This window comes from Geospiza fortis, unplaced genomic scaffold (assembly GCF_000277835.1).
Source record: "Geospiza fortis unplaced genomic scaffold, GeoFor_1.0 scaffold294, whole genome shotgun sequence".
Lineage (NCBI taxonomy): Eukaryota > Metazoa > Chordata > Aves > Passeriformes > Thraupidae > Geospiza > Geospiza fortis.
Genome location: NW_005054407.1, coordinates 1,470,578 through 1,490,945, shown reverse-complemented (window position 1 = coordinate 1,490,945; position 20,368 = coordinate 1,470,578).

Here is a 20,368-nt window from a genome sequence, read left to right as displayed (position 1 = left end):
CCCAGGCATAGGATTTAATCTATAATATATATTGAGAGGTGTTCTAGATGATCTTTAAATGTCCCTTCCAACTCAAACTATTCTATGATTCTATATAGATTTACACATTATATAGTAAGTAGGTGTGCTGGGAAATATGAGTAGATTATAATAGTGGTAGTGCATATGGCATATAAAATTCAGCTACTTGCAAGTACAGATTAACTTTGTAAGCACAATTAGAGGATAGCTGTAAGAGTGCCTGATTATTAAGGTTTGTCTTCCTTTTCTCAGACCTTATTTCCATACAGTGATGTTTTTAAAGAACTGAGCTGAAGTTCTGCATGATAGCCTGCATCAACCTGAATTTTGGGCATCTTTCAGTTTACATGATTATCTGATTCTGAGAAAATGGCTAGAGTTCTTGAGTTTTCACGTTACTTACATGAACCTTTGGCTATATCAGCAAGGATACTTCTTCCTCATCATGAAAATTGGCCCACATTTTACCCATTTCTAAAATCTGGGAAGAACTTTATTTTGCTTGCGCATAACCAAACATATCTCGTAAAGCTTCCCCCCATTCTGTAAAATTGAATAATATACCATACCTATAAAATAAAATACCATCCCTACTGCCATAGCTGCAGAACCAATGGGTTTTCTCACAGACAGCCCAAGATGCCAAACTGTAAATACACTACCATAAGAGAACAAATTACCATTTGGTTTAGCCCACCTATAAATAGGCAGAGCTGTACTGTTTGCTCTGGGCATGATTTCTCTTAACTCCGTAATTTGTGAGGAACCCTTTTCATCAGACTGCTGGAAGTCACAGGGCATTGTGGATTATGCCCTTATGTCAGATAAACAGCTTCCCCATTCACTTAGATGTTCCAATCATCCTTTGGTCAAACACTGCTCACAAACTTTATATTTATTCAGGGAATTATTTAAGGAGACAGTTCTAAGCAAAAATCAGGTATGTTTCTGAGGGCGGCTCATTCTAGTGATCATCTTATGCATAATATGGGAAATGCAAACATTTTCTTTACAGTGTCCTTCATATTCCTTGAATCTTGTTTCAGAAAACTTCATCTCAAACTCCCTTGCCACATGTACTGTAAACACTACTCTCCTCAACTCCGAAAAAACCCTAAATGTTATATAATTTTAAGTACTCTGTACTGAAAACTGAAGTCTATACATAATTTTGCTGTCTAGTTATAGAGGCCTGGGGCCATATGTCATTTCTTAGAATCACAGGATGGTTGAATTCAGCAGGGGCCTCTGGAGATCGTCTGGCCCACAGTCCCTGCTCTAAGGGGGCTCAGATAGAGTAAGGTGCACAGGCCTGATTGGGTTTTTGTTGTCTCCAAGGCTGGACATTCCACAGGCTCTCAGCTACTTTTTCCAGTGCTTGGCTCCTGCTGAGCATTCACCCTATGTGATAGCTGGGCACCCACATAACTGCTCCTGCATCTTATTCTTTCTTAAATATGTTTTCTCCAAGAGACCATCATCTTGCCTGTGGGGCTTCACTGTCCCTTATGGTTCTTTGAAGATGTTTGGAACAGTCTGTATCTAGCAGAGGGCAGCCCCTGGCCATTCTATTCAGAGGCAACTCATGCAGCCCACCCCATGCACAAAATCTTGAAACCTACATCCAATGCAACCACCATTGTGTAAATGTAAACAACCACCATAGTAAAAAAGTATTTATGTATAAGAATTCCCTGTATATCTACTTTGCTCATTGCTTCCCATGCTCCCACTGGGCCCCACTAAGAAAAGCGTGTCTTTATTTTCTTTGTTCCCTCACCATGGGATATTTGCACATATTGACAAAATCCCACAAATACCCAGGACCTCACTCTACCAAGCTAATATGTCCATGTCTCTCTTGTACTGGAGAATTCAGAACTGGACCCAGCACTCCAGATGGTCTCACCAGTGCAAAACAGAGAGGAAGCATTATCTTCCTTGACCTTCTTTTCCTAATGTAATGCAGGAAGCTCTTGGTGCATTCCTGCTTTGTATTCAGCTCATTTGCTAGGGCCTAGAGGTTTTTTCTGCAAAGCTGCTCTCATATTTGATCTCCCCTAGAACTCATTGAATATACCATCAAATGCTAACACTTTTTTTTCTGTTCTTTTCAGTTATTTTTTAAAAATCTCTTTACTCAGGTGCAATAATCTGACTAATCCCACTAAAAATAGTTTCAATGTTCAAATCTCTCTACTGGCCTCTCTCATAAACTTTGAAGCAAATAATTAATTTAACTTCATTTGCACTGGTTTTATACTCTTGAAATCCTATTTTACACTCTGATTACCTTTCATGCCTTTTTGATTCTCTGGCAGAATCCTTGATTCTGACTTTTTGATGAAAAAAATAAATTGCATTCCATGAAGGAAAAAGCATTTCACAGGAGTTTTTCATACACAAAAATATGATTTGTGACTATTCTATGATAACTGATATATACAGAAATATTAATAATATCTTGAAAAAGTTTCTGTTTCATTAGAGACTCCAAAAATCATCACCTCTATGAACATTCTTTACAAAGGGATGTTATAAATGTCCACTGACTCCAAAATCACTGGCCCAGGACCCCTCCTGCTGGTTTCTGGAACCCAGCCTCAGCGCACACAGACAGACATAGACACACAACACCAACAGCACCAGACACACAGATGGCTGCAGACAAGATGCTGACTCCAAGAGCACCTACATACAAGACTCCCACCAAACACAAGACCAGAAAACTACAGCCCCTCCTCTTCTTAGGCTGCCAGAGGCAGGAGGGCACCAGTGAAGCAGTGTAGAAGCAGAAACATCACACTTTCCAGGCTGGCAAGCAAAAATACATTTGTGAATCCCTCAAGAACTGGTCTGATATCCCTATCTGCATCTCAACTTTTTCTACCTTCTTGCATCCTTCTTACATCACAGACCCTCAGATCTGCATTCTTACCAGTGTCAAAGCTCAGGTTTGTCTATAGTATTCTCATAGCCTTTTAATTATTGTGACTTGTAAGGACTGATTCTTTGTTTTGTCTTCATCATGCTTGTCAGATTTATTTCTCTGTATATTTTCTTTATGGCTTTCTGTCTTTCCTTAATATCCCATTTGACATCATCTTTGATCAGAAAATTTTACTGAAATAAACATTCCCACATTTCAGGTACTCTGGTGTGACTCACCAGTTTTAGTTCTTGTTACTGCCTACTTGACTATTTTTGTGTCTGATTTATGCCTCTGTGTGTTTTGTTTATGTCTTCCTCTTTTTCTTATTATCCATTTTTGCACTGAAAAGCCACAGACATGTACCCTTGAGGGAGAAGAACATCTCTCTTCCACTTTCTACTACAATCTATTTCAATGACACAATTTAGTGGCTGCTAGGGTCCCTCAGTATTCAAAGACAGACTATTTGTCTCAGTGACCCTGTAGCTGAGATACTTAATTCAGATTGACATCTATTATTTTCTATTTGCCTAGGACTATTTGTAAATATTGAAAACGGTCTTTTGATATATTTGGTAGTGTAATGCTAATATTAAATTCTCCAGATTTAAGTATGGAATTTACAAATAAGACAACAAATTTTTCCTTGTAAATCAAGGATCAGAAACTTAATTACAATAACTTTATATGTTGCATTTATTTTTTGAAGGCATATTAGGATATCTTAGCTTGTTCCATTTACTGTATCTACCAAATAAAATTGTAACATTTTTCTGCTGAAGCATATTGCAGCATCCCAATGATTATCTTCTCAAACAAGTCTTGAAATGCTTATAATAATTCCTGTTATTTCATTTACCACCACTTTGCAAGATACCTACATTTTAAGTCATATATTACTTGTACATAAATACAGTTTGGACTTGCTTCAAGAACCTATTTCAATGCTTTACACATGATAAGATCTTAATGTTTTTATAGTTTCTTCTGAAATACTGCATTTTATTACTTCATTTCAAAATTGTACATCCATCCAAAATTCTCAGCTTTCCTATAGTGCTTAATTTTAACACTCTATATCTCTTTTTTATTACTTAAATTAGGTTCTATTAAGCATGTTCCACTTTTATTTAAGCGAATCCTTTCTATAAAGAAATGTCTCTCTGTCATTTTTTCTTTCCTAACATATAAACTTCCTCCATGCGTTATTTTTTTAAGGATAAATTCACACTGACTTTTATGAAGCTGGATTTTTCCAGGATACTAAAAGCATTTCAGTGGTTCATACCTTTAACCTCCTACACAATCATGATACTCCACTCTAGTTCTTAAAAGTGGAATATGAACAATTAAAGCTTTTGACCTTCCTCACTATAAGGTCAGGAATTTAGCTGAAGCTGAATTAGGAGAGTTGATTATGTTAGCGTGTTATTCATAAGGGCAAATATAAATGAAAGAGAGTATTTCAAAACAAGCCACAAAATATTCATGTGGGCAAATTGAATATGCCTAATACATTCAGGTAAGATGTTATTGCAAGCCTAAGTATTATTTAATAATCTAAATAAATATACAAGAGTACCATTATTATTGTATTTACCATGTTGTTATCTGCATGGCACTGCTACTTCCTAGGGCTGAAGCCTTTATTCCCAAAACAGGGACTCATCTCTGTTGTTTTCTTCCAGGAGAACTCTAGCTGGCATTAGGTCTAAACCCTGTCAGGAAGAGTGCTAGCAGAAAGCCACCATGGATGATCTTGACTTGAGCTAATGCCTTTTGTTTAGTTCACAAGTGTAACCATAGTGGCTGTCTTCTGCAGCCTCTACCTTCCATAATATTATGAAAATATATAAATATATATCAATATACAAATATCATTTGTTTTCCTTAATCCTACATTTTTCTGACTAACCTATTTCTGAACCAGTTCTCTGCCATGTGATCACTTTAATTCAAGCTTGCAGGTGGCTCATCCTTGCCATGGTTTAGCACTGGCAGGCAGCTAATTCTTACTCATCTACCTGCTTACTCCTCACAGCAGGGATGGCAGAGAGAATCAGAAGAGCAAAAGTGAGAAAACTCAGTTTCACAGGTAAAGAAAAAGCTGGGCATGCAAGTAAATCAAAACAAGGATTTCTTTCACCACTTCCCATGGAAAGGCAGGCGTTCTGGCATCTCCAGGAAAGCAGGGCCGCATCATAGGTAATGGTGACTTGGGAAGACGAATGCTATAATTACAAATGTACCCCACTCTTCCCTTCCACCTTCTAACTAAAGCTTTATTGCTGAGCACGACAGCATAGGGCATTGAATATCCTTTTGGTTGGTTGGGGTCAGCTGTCTTGGCTTGCTCCCCCTCCTAAACTTTTGGCCACTGATCACTAGTGTGATGGTTGTGAGGAACTTCATATCCTGCATATCCTTCATGCTCAGATATTAATTGAGATTTGGGCATGTTATCAGCACTGTTCTGGTCACAGATCCAAAACACAGCACCAGACAAGCTATTCTGAAGAAAATTAAGCCTTTTGCAAATGAAAGCAGTACATTCACAATAAGTCCCAGGGGAGTGGTATAAGACTACTCCTATTGCCTTAATGTAGTTTACAGTGTCAGTTAGTCCCTGGTGTAAGAGAGGCAAACAGAGTATTCCAGAAAGCAACTCAAAGCATCCAAGTGTCTTCATTCTTATCTCTGCAGCAGTTAGGGAATTGGAAGCATTTAATTACAATAAAATATTAGAATATCTTGTTCTCTCCTCTACCAATATTTATGGCCTTAAGTAGTTTGGTAGTATCTAAGTATGATTTTCATAATTACATTGGAATAGGAGTAGGGGGAGATTGCATGAGCTGAAAACCAAATGCCTATGATGTTTTGAAATTACTTAAACCATAGTTTTCTTGTATGGTTTGAATAACTGTTCTCTGTACTTGTGATAGATATAACAGATCAGAAAAGCAATGAGAAAAAAAGAACCTTAACAAGATGAAGACAAAAGTAAGATATATCACAATTCATTCCCCTGCACTGATGACCTCTCATCTTCCAGTCCTGGAAAAATTAGGATATGACTGATAATGTTATGAAAAAAAAAAACAACGAGATAGCTGAGGTTTTTGTTTTTTGTTTTTTTTTTTTTTTCTTTCTCAATACTATCTGGACAGAGAAAGATTTATTATGATGCATATCAGAGAACAAAACATGATAAATTAAAAGAACTAGAAGACTGATCATAAGGAAGTTATTTTAAGAACAATGAGAACAATGCAGGCAAACTATTATTCTTCTCTGTATGGAAAATACATATTCTCTCTCAACTTTACAGGTTTTTAAACAGGCTTTGATCCTAAAAGCTTAGTATGGCAAGATGTCCTGACAAACGTATAAATAAAAGCTCTAGTATGTTTAATCAAAACTAGAAATGAAAGATTTCTTTCTGAAAAGAGACATTTCTCTAAGGAACATATGAGGGGACTAGAGTTATTTAATGATTCAGGCAAAATACAGGAAAGTGCATTTAGGACAATGTGATTCAAAACTTGAGATATTTCATTTTCTTGGAGACACTAATATATTTTTGAACATGGATGAAGAAGGGGACAAAGAGTCATGTCAAAAAATTCAAACCCCAAATGATAGGTTTCTTTTAAATTTCTGTTCTCTGCCTAACATCTGTCTAACATCTAGTTTTCTAGGCTGAAGACAAAACAGAATATACTAGACTGTCTGAAAAATTTGTTTTTAAAGTATTTATGTTTCAAATTGTTTAACAACTGAAATATTTATATGCACAAAATCACTTCTAGTTAGAGTATAGCTTCAATACTGATACAGAAAAGAGGGGTTTCTTTTTGTGTATGTCCACAAATTGAAATATTTATTATAGTATTTGGAAGTTTATCTTATAAGCATAAGATTTTTTCTATGATCTACTTCTGTCAGAGGTTTAAATTACTGCCAAACCCTGTGAACTCCTCTATCAAACAGAAAAAATATGTTCAGATGTATCAATCTCTAAATAATGCTCATGGAAAGCCTTAAATTTAGGTTGTTACATTCACGGAGTTAGTCCAGGAAGGCCCTGCCTTCCATTTGTGGAGTTAGTCCATCCATCCTTGCCTTCCATTCTTAAAAACATTATAGAAACCCAAGCAAAGTTTTGGGGATTTTGGTTTTGGTTGGATATTTTAAAAATTATTTTTTGTAAGGCTTTTGTAACAAGTTTTTTAGCTGCCTTTGATGTCATTAGTGGCTATAAACTTCTAAAGAAAATAGAGTTTTAGTTCATACTTGGCAGGAATTCTTATTAACCATTTTAACAGTGTGACCTAAATTTGTTTGGGGCATATTGGAGCTAATGGATTTGGAAATCCATGTTTCATAGCCAGAAACTCCAGCTGTCAAGAGTACATTTCCATTTTGTCTTGCTTGCACATTTATCACTTTTGAGTGAGATCCTGGTATACAAGGGCATATGTTCTAATTATTTTCTGGAATTATTTAATGATGTTTTCCTTCTTCTTTTTTCATGGGCTTTGTGGGTTTTGTTTCTGTCCAAGCATGATTAATGGGTTTATAGAACCAATCATCTTTAACAGCTGTTTCTCCTTTGCTTCTGAGCAACCTCAGTAGGGAAGTTCCCTTGCCCAGTCTGAACTTTTTAAATGGTCAGAAATCTGTTGTAGTAACTTGTATTTGAAGGTTAAATATGACACAGCTAATTGGTTACAATTCCCCATGTCATATACAATACTATGAGGTACAATTTCTTCGTAGCTCTTGGTATCCAACAAATCAGCTCTCAAAAGAGGCAATACATGATATTATCTTAATAGAAAAGATGCATGCACTCAGACCATTTTGACTGCATGCACTTGTAAGAAGCTTTTTTCTCTTCTTTTCTCTCCTCTCCCTGAAAGTTTATTGAAGTTTATGTAACATGTGTGTCCAATATTTCATATTGGAAAAGAATTATCTCATTGTAGTATGTTTTTACTGGGTTTATTTAATGAATTAAATACAAAATTTGACTCTTGAATTGAAAAAATTGAATTCAAAAACTGTTTCTGTATGTCATTTATTTTAGAATTTTCATATTTGGTTTTTTTCATTAGTCCAGGAGCCAGAACTCAGAGAAATCTTATTTTTTTTTCCTAATAAGTCTCTGTTGCAGAGACATTGAGCCTCTAAACCTCCAAGGACTCATCCAGCACGTTTTAGGGTGATATCTCTTTATTCTCACAATCTATGTAAACAATGTGATAAATACGTTTCTAACAAAATTTTAACAGTTGAGTGATGCATTGATCACTCGTGTGATTTGGGGTTATCTATACATAATGCAATAACATAAATTTTGGAGAACAAAAGAGAGAAAAGAAGTAAGTAACTGCAGAAATATCACAGACATTTCAACAGGGAAAGCAGAACTCTATATAATGGCTGTATATTGTATTAAAATAAATGAATATATTTCAAAATAACATCTATTAAAGGATTGGCTACTTGTTTTATAGCACTAAAAAAAATGCTTCCCCTATTATTCTGTTTACTAAGAATTATACTACAGTATGATATCTAGCTTGTGTGTCTCTTATAAATGCAAGCTTTATCTACACTGCATTTTGAGAAAAGTCTTTAGACTATTGAACATACTAAACACACTTCTGTGCTGTGTATAAACTGAACCTTCAAGAGCACACTCTGGCACAGGCAGTGCACACCCTTCAAAATACAGAGGACCCTCTTATGATTAATTTTCTACTGTTGCATGGTATAAAACCTATCATAACAGTAGCTTTGATACATCTAAGTAAGAATTAGAGACAATGATAACTTGATAGCCTGTGTAGAGAGAAATATATGATGAAACTGAATAATGTGTTATGTATACACACATGCCACTTTGGAAATAGGTATCTCTGTGACAAGACTTTTTAGAAGACCTAATTTAGTTCATTAAAACCTTTAGGAAGAAAGCCATTTTTTAACAACACATTTTGTGCTAATGGCTAATTCTTAATCATTAGCACTATTTATTGCTGCATATAAAACCCTGCCAGGTCTTAACACTTCTAAATTAGCTATGAGTATAGATTGCAGCAGATGTGATAATAAAAAGAACAAAAGAAGTGAGCACTGAAGCATATCACCTCTTTCTTCCCCAGTTTTCCCTACTTATGTCTGGTGTTCTTGTGTTGTTCCCTCACCCTTCCTTCATCCCCTGCTCCTGATGCTGATTAATCTTGTTTTCAGTCTTGCCAGTCATCCTGGTGTGCTCAGCAGGATGCCTTGCCTTTTTGCAGTCCATTGTGCCTATTTTTTCCTTTGTTCTATATCACGAAATTGCTCCATGGGTCACTGTTCACACATTTTTATATGCCCCCTAAGTGCAATTATACATGTCTTTGACCCATTTTGGGTCAGATTGCTCATGGGTTTTACAAGATATTTGTGTTCAGCTATGCTGTCACAGTTAGAGAGTGCTTATGCTTTGCTAGTGATTCAGACAAGTCTAGATGCATGTTTCCATTTGGATTTAAGGCTACACTATACCAGTTATATCCTAACTAATAGATTTTTTACTCACAGAATGCCATAATCTTGTCTTTTTGCTGCATAGGATCTTAGAACAGATCCTATGAAGGTCAGTGACGTACCTTTTATGTACCTTTTTGCTGCATAGGATCTTAGAACAGGAATGAAGGTCAGTGACATACCTTTTATGTATTAAAAAACAGCCTGACTCTGAAATACTAGGACTACAATAAATCATCAAAGGTAAAGTAATACTTATTGAAGGACAGGGCCTTTCGGGTTATGTGTTTCAACATTTTTAAAGTGCAGATACCCAACGTAAGTAAAACATTGAAAAGAGAAATGGAAATGCATTTGTAACCATTTTAAGGAGACCTTTCCTTAAATAGTAGTATTTTATCTTAGGTAAATTCTTTTTCCTGCAACAAATAGCTCTGGATAAATAGTAGTTATTTTATTAGACTATATAGTTTGCATTTAAACACAGACTCTCTCCAGAATTTTGCTTGTGGGATAAGTCGGTGCATTTAGGGGGAAAAGATTTTATCACGCAGTAAAAACTTCATAGGATCATACTACTATTGAGTAATTCAGAGATCTCTAATCTCCTGCTCAAAACATGATCAAGTGTAAAATTAGATAAGGTAGCTCAGAATTTTTCAATTTAGGCCTTGGAAACCTCCAAAGCCAGAGTGCGCAGTATTTTTGATCAACCTACTCTACTTTTCTGTGAATCTTATATTTCCATTAGACTATTTAAATTTCTTTTTTTCCCCTGAACTTTATGTGAGGGGGAAAAAATTCTGCTATTGCAGGAATGTACTCATTTAGAAAGACCCTCTTCAGTTCTACTCTGAGTAGATCTGAAGAAAATAATAATTCTTATGAGCACCATAGCTTGAAGTTTTCACACAAAAGATTGTGTAAGCTTTGTTTTCTTTAAATTGAGAACCTATCATTTGCAGAGACCATATTTCTCTGCCTTCTGTTGCATATATGGTTATATTTCTTGGATGATTTTACTGTGTCATTTTTCTGTCTTATACTGTAGAAAAATTATTTCAGAAGGTGTTTTTGCTAGTAGTGGAACAAACTTCTTACTCATTATGAAAAAATTATCAAACTGACTGTGAATTCTTTAATAAAGCAGGCAGCAAGCAGCTGTTGAATCTCTGCTTTACATTACTGTTATGAGGATGTAAAATGAATATGCCACATATATATTCATATAAACACTTTGGTTAATAAGTGGTAATTTAAAAATACTCTCTTATAACTAATAGTGGTGTTTTAGCCTGTTGAATTAACACTTAAACTCTTGCTTACAAATCTCAAATAGTGAACATTTTCATTCTGTAGTGCTGGCAGTAATGTCTACAGCAGTGAAGAGAAGCTTTTACGAGCTCACTTGAAGTGCTTCCATGAATACATAGCTTTAGAGTCATGTGTGCTTCTGGTTATCATATGCATTTGTTCATATCAAATTAGAAAGCATCCTCTGAACTGCTAAATTTGAGGATCTTTGCCCAACAATTCTAAGGTAACCCTGTGACATAAGTTGCAATTAATGAATTGATGTCAACAATGTTCTTACAGAACATCCTTTAAAATACTGTAGCTCTGGTTACAGATGTGAAAAACAGCTTAAGCATTCATGTTAAAGATCTATATAGGAATTTCGGGTTTCAGCTGCGCTGTTAGCTTCTTGTAAAGTTAAGGCCTCTTTTACATCAAAATTTTTGCTCTGTTGATGTCTCAGTTGCCAAATCATAGCATTGCTTGGGTTTGAAAAAACCTTTTGAGCTCATCTAGTCCAGTCCTGAAATTATTCTGTCTCTTTTGACATATTTTGATGTATAGCCCCGTGAACATGAACTGAGTTTAGGGACCAAATATATACTACTATTCATTAAATAATGATTTGCCTTGTGCCTGGAGGACTTGGGCTCCCTGCCCAGGCTCTGATGCAGCTGCTGCCTTCCCATTGACAGGTTTAACCACTAGCAAAGTTGAGCACATGTCCCAGACACACACTGGGGACACTGACAAAGCTGGATACACAGGCAGCCACAGACAAGTCTCAGTCTTCAACAGCAACCACACATAAGACTCACGCCAGACACAAACCTGGACAGCCACATCCCTTCCTCCTTTTGACCTGGCAGAGGCAGGAGGTGTGACGCAGCACACACACAACACTCTTCAGGCTCACGAGCAGACACACAGCTACATATTCCCCAAGCACCACAGACATCCTCTGCTGCCTTACACCCCTGACTGGATACTGTCCCCTTTTATCAATCCCTCATTCCAGGCATTCTCTGGTTGGTGCAGCTGGATGCTGATTGCAAACATGAAGCACTCACACAGGCACCCCACAAAAATGGGTCCCCTTGAAAATCAGCACATACCCCCCACCCAAAAAATCCCCCACTCTAGACCTGAGGTCTACCTGTTCATAAACACATCAGACTCAAAGTTTGACAGCAAATACACATCCATACCTGGTTTGGTGAAGATACAGATGCTCGCTCCCAGCAGTCAGCACCAGACACATGGCCTCTGGCCATTCAATCCTGCTCCAGGGGCTGCTGCTGAGCCCCTTACCTGTCTCACTCCCCTTGGTTCCCCCAGCAGCTGGTTTTCAGACACAAACTGTTATTGTCTCAGTGGCTGGAGGTAGATTGTGCCTGCTGTCTCCAGTGACTGGTGCTGACATCTCATGGGCTGCAGTAGCTCACACCACAGTCCGAGGGCACCCAACCCACAGCCCGTTTTTTTAACTCAAGTAGCTGAACATCCAGTACTCTCACACCAGTCCCCACAGTAGTTTCCAGTAAATCTTTGCAGAATCAAACATACACACAGGACAGTTTGACACACTTATGAGAATGTTTAATAAGATAGGACAAACTGCAGCAATAAGCATAGAGTTCAGCCAGGCAGGCATAATGGCTGTCACTGTTGTACATATGACCTGAAGTTTTCAATACCTTTTGCTGTCTACAGCAGCTCTTTGTTCCTCCTTTCTCACTTCCCTACCCTTCCTTCCCGTGAGCTTATACAATTCTACAGATTCCCTCATGCCTAGTTGTGTGACAAGGATTTCTCTCCAGTTTACCTATGGTTTCTTGACAGCCCATCAATCAGTGTGACTAGCAAGGTTTGTTTCTTGTCATTGTCTCCATGTTAGTTTGGTCACATTTATGTCTCTGTATGTTTAGAATTAGCCATTTTTTTATCCTCCCAGTTATGAGGTTTCTGATCAGATAATCTTGCTGGAACAGAGATTCTCACACTCTCATATACTCTTGTCATTAACAGTGAATACTGAAATTTGATTTCCATGAGTACCTCACACACAGTGTGTGAGGCAGTGACTTCACCAAGAGACCACAATGCCAGCAGTAGACAAACAGAACAGAATGGTGACAGGAATGGCTTTTATCAACAGTTCAAGGACTGACAGAAAAGATAATATGACATACAAAATCCAGCCAGTAGCCTAAATCATCAAGCAAGCTTACAGTGAAGCGACTGATCTAAAGTCAAACCCAGTAGTCTATCCACAGAGTTTGAAACAAATCCAGTGATCATCTGGCAGATTATTATGGCTAAGAGGCAAGCATAATAACACAGCTTTAGCTTTGTTTCAGCCAGGTTTGTGGATAGAGCATACTAGCAACCAATATTCTTCCAGCATACTGCTGACAGTGAAGTACAACCCAGGACTGTGCTTAAATAGAGGTCTTGTGTACATGGGTAGTGTGTTTGTGGGTGGGAAGCCCCAGGTGATGTTGATCAGGTTCCTTAGGTTTTATTAGTACACTCGGAGCCCTAGAAATATGGTTATTACCAGAGAGAATGACAAACATTGCTAAAATCAGGATAAACATCACCCTCTGTTTTACTATTGTACACTAAACCAGTCAACACACCACAGAATACAATCAGAATGTTCAGTCATGATTTTTTCATTGGTAAATTCATGCTGGCTGCTAAAAATCACCCTCTTGCTCTTCATGGGTTTGGAATAGCTTTAAAGAGGAGTTTGCTCTATAATTTTCTCAGTGTCTGGAAGATAGGCTGTCTGGCCTATAACATCCTTGAATCTTCCTTTATCTCTCCTTGAAGTCAGCATAGATATCCTTTTTTCCCCTCCCTAATTATCATGACTTTTCACAAATGATAGAGAGCAACCTTCCAAGTATTTCGGACCATCTAAGTACATCACATGTGGCCTTAAGAACTTGTGTACATCCAGTTAGTTTCAACGACCCATAACTCAATCCTAAATGACCACATTCTTCATTTCTCTAAACAGTGATATTGGGTACATAAACTTGATTTGTGTACCACATCTAAAACTTTCAAAGCCACAGAACTGTTGTGGGGAAATTACACTGTCTGAAATGATCTAAGGAAATCTAGGTTTTCTAGGTTCTTTTTCAGACTAATTCTGTGTCTGCCTTATGGGTTAGCAATGAGTGATGAGAATTTGCTGTTCTTTACTTCAGCACCTAAATTGTGGGTTAAATGATATATGGTTACCTAAGGCATTTTATAACTAGTTTCCTGTAATAATATCATCTCTGTAATGCAAACAATCTTTTGTGGCTTTCTAATAATTTTTGGTTTATGGGGTACTAATGAAAAAGCAATAGTACACTTGGTAGAAGTGCTGAGTAAATGCACTTGGAATAGGTAGAATACCACACACAAAATGGTCTGAAAAAACATCATAGCACTTTAAAATTGGGCAGTTGAAGATAATGCTGTTGACTTTGTCATCACTCTTTATAAAATCAGAGTAGTAATACCTCTTTCAGAGTGATGTAGTCACAATATATGCTGCCAAATTAACAGAGAATTCCCATACTGTTGTAATAAAAGGAAAAGAGGATCTTCTATTACCTGGGAAATAATAATTTTGATTTTAGAACAGCTCTAGATTAGCATAAGGTAAATAAAGCCTACAGCAATGCATTTAATACTGGAAGAACAAGAGAATTGAGGAGCTGCTTTTTAATAGAACATTATCCTTGTCATGAGTATAATGGGAAGCTTCCATGCAAGAAAGGTGGTATAAGACTTTATACAATAATGACGATCAGATTAAGGTTTCTGAAGCAAATCCCTTTTCCTAATCGTTTCATTCCTTGACTTTGAAATCTTACTAGTGACTATTAAAACCAATAAATCTGTGCTTGCTAAGTTTTATGGTCATCACTAGTAGACAGCTTTATGGTTTCATTTTGTTCTAGTTTTGTCACCAATGCCCCAACTAATAGAAGTAAATAATTTATTAAGAACTTTGCTTCTGGAGAGGATTCTACATACTCTTATTTCCACCTACCTATTTCCCCTTCAATTAATTGCATGACCTTCTATTAAATATACAGACAAGTTGGCTCTCTTGATGTTTTCTAAGCAAAGCAATTGACTCTGCATTGATTTGAAATTTGTCTAATGTTTGTTGAAGTTCTAATGGGAATTCAATGTGTATAAAGAGGAGATCTCAAGGTAATTGCATTTGATTTGAAGGAGAAAGCTTGTAAAAACCCTGCTAATAATATATTTAATGTGAACACTTGTCAAGTTGACAGTACAAAGCTAGATGGAATTATTGAAGTTAAAAATGTTCAACTACCATCATTCCTTATTCAAAACATAAACAAGTTCTTTTTGTTTTAAGTATCTTTAGAGAGTGCTTATTTTTGCACATCATTTATTTACATCAATACTCAATTTGTTGGGTTTTTTCCCCAAAAAAACTTTATAAAACACGTTTCCTGAGATGGAAGAACAGCTTTTTGAAACTGATTTGCTAGTTTTTATGTCCCCATGGTAGCACAGAACTTATTTTAGACATAGATTTATGTGTATTTTTAAGTTGCAGAGGACCCCAGTGCAAATCTTGTACAATTTACTTTGATGTTTTCTCAAAGAACAATACACTAAATTTTAGATCCTTTTAGTTTAAAGTTTAAAATGACAATTCAATTACCTTTTCACTCCATTTTATAATTATTCCATCATTCCAAAAAAGTAGTGGATGCTTCATGCATCCATATGTCTTACATACAGTGTTGCCAGTAATCACCTGAAAATATGTGGAGAAAAAAATTTTGTTGACTGCTTTGTCATGTCATGGGAATCTTAGACTTCATTAATTTAATTAAACTGCAGTACTGAAAAAAAAGGCTCTTCTTTTGCTTCTGGAAGCTGAATTTCCTCTTGTAATCAAATCTAGATGTAAATTTATGTACCTATCAGCATCCAAACAAATTCCCAGAATTTGTGATCTAAGTAGATGCATTGGTAGTTTCTTTAAAATTAAATTCCTTTGTGAAAAGTTATCACAATTTAGTTAAAAGAAACCTAAAACTCTTGATCCATTGAAGCTACATTGATTTAACAGACTTGAAGAAAGATATATATTAAGGTGAGGTACCTTGCCTAAGGTAGTCCAGCAAACAAATCATAATCTCATATATGAGTAGTAGACCACTGTTCTCATCCATAAGAAACAATATTTTTCATAAATATATATTCAGTACTGTTCCTACAATAATGTTACAAATACACAGATTAATTTCTTTAATCTTCCTCTTTTCTTCCTCCCTTACAAAGAAGAAATAAATCTCCTTTGCTACAGAAATCCATCTCATTTAATTAGCTTAGTATTTCTTAATGGCTGCTCAAATGAATAAAATTAGCAGCAATAATGGAATAACTAAATGGCATTAAAAGGGAAATGCGTGAGAAATTAAAAACATATGTAAAAGGTACAATGGAGACAGCTGTAATTAAAGACTTGTCATGCCTTCAGCTGCCATAGCAGTGCTGAAATTAGAGGATTTACCTTAAAAAGACTTCAAGCATTTGAAGATAGGGAAGGAAAAAAACCAAAAACCTAAACCAACCCTTGGAATGTACACTGAACAGTTTAACTTAATTATGGAACCAAGGAGTTATAAGGAAATAAAGAAAGAGGGTAGAAGGTATAAGAAATTGAACATATAAGAAAAAAAGAGAGAATTTCACAAGGGTGAGGGCATTATTGTTCATAACACATTTACTTGTCTGAATTTTTACCTAAAACCACTGGTTTAATTATTTTATTTTAATTAGCAAAACATGAACAGGAAGAGATTTCCTGTCTTTCAACACATATCTTATTATCAGAATAAGCACAGAAGTGAAATGTCAAATAAAATTATTTGGCCTTCACTTTTGATATAGTTTTCAACACTTTTAGAGTAAATCACTAGATTTTTTGGAATGGTACAGAAACCATCACTAACATAGATATAGAAGAGCAGATTGAATCATACTAAGATGATAACTTTCCCACTTCCACAAAACATGATTATGAATACAAATTTTAAAAAATAATCTCGAGAAATGATATAAATTTATGAGTTGTGTGTTGCTTCTTTGTTGCAAGCAAAATTTATTTGATTTTGTATATTTTCTTCTTCAATTAATAATCTCAAATCCTTTGTTTAGTTACGAAGAAAAAATGTTTATGATTTTTAGATAAAAATGTTGCATGACTGTGTGCATGTGTGTTTTCAGAGCCATACTTACATTCTGAAATATCAAAATGTATGTTTTTCTTCCAGTTCTCATGCTATTTCAAACTACCAAGCACAAATATCTCTAAATTGAGATAGAATGCATAAAGTAAGAGCTTGTATAGATAAGAAATTAACAGACTGATGATAGCTGTATGGATACTCTGATGGGTAAATGATGTCACATTGTTTTCAAAAACTGCTGCTTGGTTTTGGTCAACTTGTAGACACCAAGGTCAGAGTATAAGCACTGCAACCTAAAATTTTGAAACAATAACTTTGAAATAACTGATATAAAGACTGAATAATTTTAATAATTCTTAATAATTTTTTTCATCTGGAGATCTTATAGTGCTATGTAATAGAAAGTAAGTTTCACTATTTTCTGCAAACCAAAAAAGAAACGAAATATAGGCTTTGCAGCAGTGTCCAGTGGAACTTTGACCAGAATTCAAGTATGTCAACTCCCTGTTGATGCTCATCTGTCACAGGTTATTCAAATAATCTCTTGTTTCAGTCACCAGCACATTAATTAGATTAAATTTCCATTAAAATCACTGGTTTGTGTACAGAGTGAGTTTATATGTTCAAATGGGAGATTCAGTTGCCTAAAATCAGATGTTGAATATTACTTTCTGAGGCACTTTAGGTTATTCAGTGCAATCATATGGAGCTGGCAGACACAGCAGAGGAGCCAGTTTACCTATGATCTTCTGGAGGAGGAGTAAGAGGCCAGATGGAGTAAATTAGGACATCTAAAATGGCCTTAGGAAACATTGTTTAAAGAATGGACTCCTGCCACAGCTAACTGGGTTCAGAAGTGTAATATAGGTCAACTTAACAGCTCACAGTGATCATAGTGGGAGCTTAGATATTTGATGTGTGCATGTATGAAGCTGAACTCTTTTCAAATAATAATTCCACCCAATGCCACTTGAAAAATCAACATTTATCACACTATCTGCTAAACAAAATATGTTATTATATTGTTCTTACTTTTGAGCAGAATATTCCCCATTACCAGGATTCTCTATCTTCTGCAAAAGCATTTCAGACTGTATAAATGTCCCAATAATGCCATTCCCACAAACTGTGCACTAAATATATGCATTCTTGGTTATGTATGTTTATGGAAAACAAATACTTTGAAGAGAAATATTATTGTACACAATAGTCCAGCCTTCTAATGTACTTTTTACAATAAGTCTAAAATAACTTTGAAAAAGGAACCCAATTTATCCAGCTACATAGATGAGAAATCCAAGTCACACAAGACATTGCTTCACTAGTCAAAGGGCCTGTTTCAATTAAAGTGAACTGAGAAATTACAAGGCAACAAAATATACATTGCTGATTATTTTTATGAATTACCACTCTTATGTTCATATTAATGTTGTTCAGGATTTCAGAAAGGTTTTGTAATGCTGGTCCCAACATCTTGTTTTGGTTGTACTTTTTGCTTCATCAACTCCAAGTTAGGTAGTTATTCTAAATTACAGTAACCGTAGTGTAATTTCAGTGGAAATCTGAGATTTATATGCACAGAAATATGAAAAGAAAAAGAAAAATTAGGTAGTTCTGAAATAATGTAAACTGTCCACTGTGCATTTTTTAAAATCATAGGTTCACAGATGTGTACTTGTGGTAAAGGACCGCAGGAGATCTTGAGTCCAGCCTTCTGCTCAAAGCAGGGTCAGCTCTGATGTGAGACCAAGTTTTGTACTGTCTAGCCCAATACAAAGAACTTTCAGATCTTCAGATGAAAAATGTTCTGTAAAAGCTATTAATGTGATTCAGTACTCTCCTAAGAATGTCATTTACAGGAGTTTCAGCACTTATCAAACTTTCTGGTGCCTGGATCTTGCCTAGTATCCAACACCTTTGAAAGATGGTAGAAATCTGCCTCACAAGGAACTCTTACAGCTGTGTCAGCATTCTTTGATGCATCCCTTTGGGTGCCGGGAATTGTACAGGTCCAATTGTCACAAGTAAATTGTGACTCAATCCCCATCCACTTCTGGTTGTTCTTCTCCTTGCTGGACCCTTCAGCTAATCATACAGGCCTTGGTGAAGAGCAAGTCAAAGCTCCACTGCGCCCACTGTCACTAAATACATCCAATCCATTCTGCAGTGATCCTACATGTCCTTTGTCAGCCCTTTAACATTAACAAAGTGATAAAATATATTCTTGATGTCCTTGCTATCCCTTGCAAGTTCCAAATTCAATTGATTTGGAATTTCAATTGACCAATTCCAAATTGGTTTTCTTCACGTGATCCATAAATTCTCAGGAAATGCCTTTAATTTAAGCAGGAGACATTTAGATCAGGATTTAAAGTTTGTCTAATTTTTAAATTACTTTCAGCTAAAAAGCATTGGGAACAACCAGCCTAGACCATTCAACTGAGGCTAACGGACATCTTACAAGCTTAATTGAATATGTAAGACTTACCAAATGGATGCCAAAGTTACACAGATTATTAGCCTTTAATTAGTGATATTTTAGGTGCTTTTTTTCTATAAACATAGTGAGGAGACAGCTTTCTTAATTTTCCCTTAAATTTGCATTAAAAAAATGTCTCTCTTTTGAGTAGAAAATAAGGATGCCTTAATGGAAAGCATATAATTTGTTGATTTTAAATCTTCATTACTCTACAATGGATAAAACATACAAAATAAAATTATAACCAATTTGGAATTAATTACACAAAACCCAGGACTTAAAAGGGTAACGATGGAAAATGGCCTGTGTGAAAAGGAGCAATGAAGACCCTTCTGTTGTCATAAGGTTTAGAGTGGGCACCCTTGTGAATTTAGCCTCAGACCTGATAAATGGTTTATGTCAGAAGGTGTTAGCAGCATTTAATCAATTGACTAATTTAAGATCTATAAAATGATTCAATAGAATTTACTGCAATTGTAACAGTGATTTAGTTATAGATCTGAGAGTCCAATTTTTATGCTATACTTTCTATAGTATATTTAAATGTAATCACACATGCTCTGAAACATGTTCCACTGAGAGGAGGACTCTGCTTGCAGTCTGCTGCTGCTCAGGATGACTCCAAAAGCCTCACTGAGGTCTGTTGTTTGTAACGTTGCGAGATGTTTGTCTTTAGCTGTCCAGCAACAGGGGTATCATTCCCCTCAAACAAATTTCTGGCAGAGAATATTTCAAGTCTGTCAGAGAAAAACGACTATATTCACTCTTGTCCTTTGCCTCAGTGCAAGTCCCATCTTACCCATGCAAGAGTTCCTTAGGAAGCCCACATTGGAGCAAGTTTACCAGCAG